At 28.7% G+C, this 5,637-nt stretch overlaps 1 non-coding gene across 1 annotated transcript; it reads left to right on the plus strand.

Moving 5' to 3' along the window:
• Positions 1-4,726: 4,726 nt before the first annotated feature.
• Trnad-guc (transfer RNA aspartic acid (anticodon GUC)) lies at positions 4,727-4,798 on the plus strand. The gene has a single exon. It is a non-coding gene; the product is annotated as a tRNA-Asp (tRNA).
• The last annotated feature ends 839 nt before the right edge of the window (positions 4,799-5,637 follow it).

The following is a 5,637-nucleotide window of genomic DNA, read 5'->3' on the forward strand; positions in this document are numbered from 1 at the left end:
GACCAAAAATAACGGTATGTACTTGTCATATACCGATTTTAGTAAAATTGAAATATCTCGAAAACGGCTCCAACGATTTTGTTTACAAAATTCAAATGTAAGTTTTAAGCTTAGATCTATCTTTCAATGAAAACATTTTTTTTTGAAAAACATTGTACCTGCCATAGAACCGTTTTTTTTCAAATCCGATTATCTCCGAAACTGCTTATTCGATTTCAACGTAACTTTTTGTGAAGAAGCATTTTTATAATATAAATATAAAATTTCCAAAAAAATAATTTTTGGGTTTTTAAAAAAAATTTGAAAATTTTTTTTTGAAAAATCAAATTTTCGAAAACGGGACATTGAATTTTTTTGAAATTTTGTTTTTAGATGTTGATTAGTGATTTCTACAAAATGGCATACCAATTTTATTTTAAAACTTTTTTTCCAAAAAATTATTTATAAAAAATTAGTTTTTTAAAAAACGGCTCTAACGATTTTGAAAATTTTTTTTCTAAAAATGCATGTTAATATATCAATCAAAACTGCATACTTGTTTTGGAGGGCAATTTAATTTCAGATTTTATTTTATTTTTTTTTAAAAAACGAATTCTATTTTTTTTTTCCAAATTTCTATATAAAAAGTCTTAAAAATTTAAGCAACTTTAACCCTAAGAGCAAGTTCGTGCGAGCCAGTCGTGCATTTTATTTAAAAATGATTTTATTTCGACAAAGTTGATATTTTGGAATTTTGTATTTACCTTCCCCTCACTGATTCAACTCCATTGCATTCACATTTTTATTAAATTATTATAAACAATCACTTTTTCTTTGTATCAAGTTTCTTGCTCAGCTCTTTTGTTTCATTGTAAACTTTATATCAATTACTTAGGTGCCTAACAACTCAATTCTCTTTAATATATGCAACTTTCCTGAATAACAGTTACAATTGGTAAACAAATAAATTCGACCAGTCAGCCCTTTTGGCTAAAGTTGGTTCATTAGCAACATAGAAAAAAATTCTCTGATTGTTAAAATACATAGAATATTGCAGGCTAAGATATTTATAAAAATCGATAAGAATTAGCTGAATAGGGATCACTCGAAATACCTATACTTTACCTGACTCTTGTTTTCATTTCGATAGGGAAACCTATACCTAATGTGCATCGAATGCCATTCACCTATTCACTCTTATGGAATTTTCCGAGTTGTTAAACATTTTATTAAAGGGTTGTCTAACCTCTCGAATTCACTTAAAATATTAAAATCTCTTCATACTATAAACACCATTAAATAAAATTTATATATCAACAAAACGATTCATAGTTATATTTGAATGAAAAAAATAATATTTTATTATGAATTTAAAAACTCATGCACCATTTTTATGCACATCTCTAAGGACCTATAAGAGTTTCAGTTCCATCAAATGCAATTTTAACAAAACACCAAACCAAAACAAATTCCACCTCTGGCAACAACCCCTTTTATTCATTTCTATTCCATTTTAAATAATTTTATTTATTTTACAAATTATTCACCAAAGCGCAACAATTCAAAAACCACTCAATCAAAAAATAAACCATTTAAATAAATGGAATTTCTTTCACTCTGACTGCCACACAAAACAAAACAAAAAAAAAACACTCAACTAGCTTCCCAATTACCCATTAATCGTTTTTTTTTTCTGGTTGTTTCGGTTCGGATTTTGCTTCCCATCATCGCAATCTCACACAGTCTAGTCCCATACAATGCAAAATACAAAAAATAAAATTGTATACGAAACAAGACAAATAATTTGATTTGAATAAATTGCGAGAGATTGATTCGATTTAAGGGTTAATTTGCTCCTCAAGTACTCCACTCTGAATTTACAATCAATTGCCAACACAAAAAAATTCACATTTTTTAAATCACAATTCAAATAGAACACAAAAAAAAAAACTGAAACCCAAGAAAGAAATAACATTTCTTTTTGAGGGTTATCAAGAATTTCGTCCTTTTCTGGTCTTGATTCTTGGTGAATTCGATATTCCTGTTACTTTCAATTTAAATATTTTTTTTCAACTCCGAATTTTGTTGTCTACCCGCATATAATTTTATTCAACGTGCGTACACGCTCCATCCAAATGATTAATCAAACCTGACTTCATCTTTGGAGAGCGCAGAGACAGGGAAAAAAAGGATGAAATTAGAAAAAAAAAAGCCCAAGGTAATGTTAAGTGATGTGAACGCATTAAAATAATTTCAACAAAAAAATGGTACAGTTTGCACGAACGGGGTATTAGCCATCTGATCTCATTTAATTGACAACAACACTTTTTTAAGAGTCTCATATTTGGTGGCGGTGGCGGCGGCGGCGTGACGACAACGATGTCTTGCTACCCGCATAATTACAAAACAAAATAAGGGTGCGTACCAAAGCGAGGACCACATTAAACCCTTGCATGTGAGTTAAGCGTAAATAATGCGTCGGAATAAAGAGAGACTTGTTTTTTTTTTGTATCTGCAAACCTTTGTCCACTACCGGAAATAGATATCTTTCGACTTTCGAAGAGGATATACAAAGTGATCAATTCTTGCCTCAACTCAAACGGAAGGTATACTCTTTGGTAAATTTATCGAAAGACGAAAGAAAAAAAAAAGTCACCGCCAAATTAATAGCCTCTTAATCAGGACCTGCCGCCGTGCCGCAGAAATATTAATCACTGCTCGAAGTTTTTTTTTTTTTTCTTTTTTGGAGAACCATTTCAGAGCCACTTAAAATATTCAAGGAGAGCAAGAGCATACTTTAATGCGTCATATGTCGGAAACGTTACGGCAGTCACGCGCCCCAGATTTCATGACATCAATAAATTAATGTAAGGCAGACGAACGAAGGATGATGTCAAAGGACAATCAATCAAAACCGATGACACCGTGTTATTTTGACTCTCTATGAGCTAGAGTACCTTCTTACATATAGGAATAATCATCAAAAAAGTCATAAAAGCAAAAAACTAATTTTCTCGAGAAAGCTTTTTGGAGTATCATTAATTTTCATTCTCATATTTTTCGATACATCTTGAAATTAGATTCTACAAGATGTCGCCGGTGCATTCTTAGATGATTTTATAAAAAAAAAACTTGTTTAATACTTAATAAAAAAAAAGTTGTTTTTTTTTCGATGACAAAAAATCTCCGCTTGAATGATTAATGGGAATTGTTGCTTTTTTTTAATAACTATGATTCTGAGGTTTTTAATATTTTTTTATCATGATCCCCAAGGCGAAGAAGTTTTGAGTAACTTCAAAGTCAATTTAATTTGAATTATGTATTATTTTTTTGGTTTGGATATCACAAGATCTAAAAAGGGACTGGTTTGTGTGAAATTGGTAATTCATTTAAATGCAATGATTAAGTTGGTATTGGACCCCACAAAAAGGAACAAAATTCAACACTTGGTCTTCCTTAACATTATGCCAAAGGACTGTAGAATGTATAAAATATTGTTTAATATACACTTTTGACCAATTTCCTTTCCGACCGAGAGTTTGTTTGACTTATAAAATTCGTTTAAAGAAATTCTTAAATTAAGTTTGGGAATTCGTTAACAAATCGTACTGAAGATAACCATGACGCATTCTGTCCGAGTGTTCGCCGTTGATCAACAGCCCAAACTACCTAATTTGGTAGATAACCTAAAGGGGAAATTAAGCTTTTTGTAGGATCAGAACTAAAACGGTGTTCTTTTTTCCAAAAAAAAAGGTATACTGTCGCCCATAAGGTTTTATTTTGAAACTAAAATAAATATTGTTTCTAACGTTATTAACCGTTTTCTTGATTTTTGACTTTTTGTAAACCGTTCAACAAGTTACAATGAATTTTCTTACGAAAACTTTTTAGTAACTTTAATTTAAAAATTAATAAACATTTTCAAAAACTTCAATGTTGGGTTTATTAAAATAAAATTAAAATTTTGAATAATTTGTTTTACAAAAAAAAATCCAAAAAATTCTTTCTTATACATGAAATCAAATATATGACTTTTCTTTTATCTTTGGAAAGCTGAATAATATAAAAAAAAGGCGTTTTCGTAAATTTAATTATTTTTTTACAATAACTACAAAATCATTAAAATTCATCAATATTAAATTTTTATAAGTGTATAAGTAGATGTAGAAAATGCACTGTCCTTTTTATTTAAGTGCTTAAAACCTGTTTTTACAAAATTAATATAAATCTTATTGAGAAAAATTTGGAAATGCATGCAAATTTGTGTAAACTTGCCTTATGTAATAAGCGAAGAACCGCAGAATTTCAAAATTCACCCTAATTCTATTCTACGAAACATTTTGTCACATCGTCGTCGGTGAAACCAGAAAAGTGTGCAACTCCAAATTTCTAAAAAAATTAGATTTGAATGCCATCTGTTAGACAAACCTTATATCTACCGTTCCTTAAACTCAGAATTCCCTTAAAGTTCATAGTTTTTATTTTATTAGCAAATTAGAAAATGAAAACTCATACAAATGCCTTCAAAACGATTTTGTTTTTTTGCTCTCCTATAAAATTTGCTAAAATGGAGTTACACACTTTTCTGGTTTCACCAACGACATGTAAAAAGCAGTAAAAAAAAGAATAAACAAAAGATATTCTAATTAATTTTACGTTTCAGTTAACATTACATTTTTGAAAATTCGATGTTGTTTTACTTGTTTTTGGACCCTCCCGTGCATTTAAGTTTTCTGTGACATCAACATCCTCGATAGTATAGTGGTCAGTATCCCCGCCTGTCACGCGGGAGACCGGGGTTCAATTCCCCGTCGGGGAGATGTGAGAGTGATTTTTTTTTTGTTGTGTTCGTACAAAATTCTAAATCTATTATTTGTATTTTTTTATTTTGTGACAAAAAAATAACAAATCTATTTTTGTTCAATGACTTTATACTTTAAACACATGAAACTTTTTTATAAATTACCTAAATCAGTTCATTCTGAATCTATTTTATACTACAATTGAAATGTATGCCTTCACAATTAGCCTGCAACAAAATTTATTTAAGATTAAGTTTCAAAAATATTGGTTTGCAAAATTATTTTAATTTAAAAATTTAAAAAATATTAGGTAATAAGAAAAAATCAGCTTTTTTTCATTTTGCAATTTTGCGAGCTTGCAATCTCTTGACAAGGTCCTTAAATTTATTTTATTAATATTCTTAATAATGATTAACAATTTTTTAAGGCATTGATTTTTTACTCTGAAATTCATAAAAATATTCTCTTTTTTTTTTAATCCTGACCGTGTTTTATTTAGGTACTTTTAAATAGCCCAATATATTTTGTATTTTTTGTATTCTTTATTTTGAATTGTTGTAAATATTTTAGGCAAGACTAGTTAAGATATTTACATGTTCAAAAATTTTATTTTTTATAACAAGAAAGTTGTGTCAAGAAAATCAATATAAAACAAAAGAGCTGAGATACAAACCTTATCTAAAAGTAAAGTTGAAAATTGAAAAAAAAAATACAAAATGCGAAAAAAAATTAAATAAAATGTATAAAACATTAAAACATCAACGTTCATAGTTATTAGAATCAACAATTTTAATTTTATGGTAAACGACAACAGAGATTACAGGAAAACCTCTCTTATTTTTTATCACAGCTCTTT

Source organism: Episyrphus balteatus, chromosome 4, assembly GCF_945859705.1.
Source record: "Episyrphus balteatus chromosome 4, idEpiBalt1.1, whole genome shotgun sequence".
Taxonomy (NCBI): Eukaryota; Metazoa; Arthropoda; class Insecta; order Diptera; family Syrphidae; genus Episyrphus; species Episyrphus balteatus.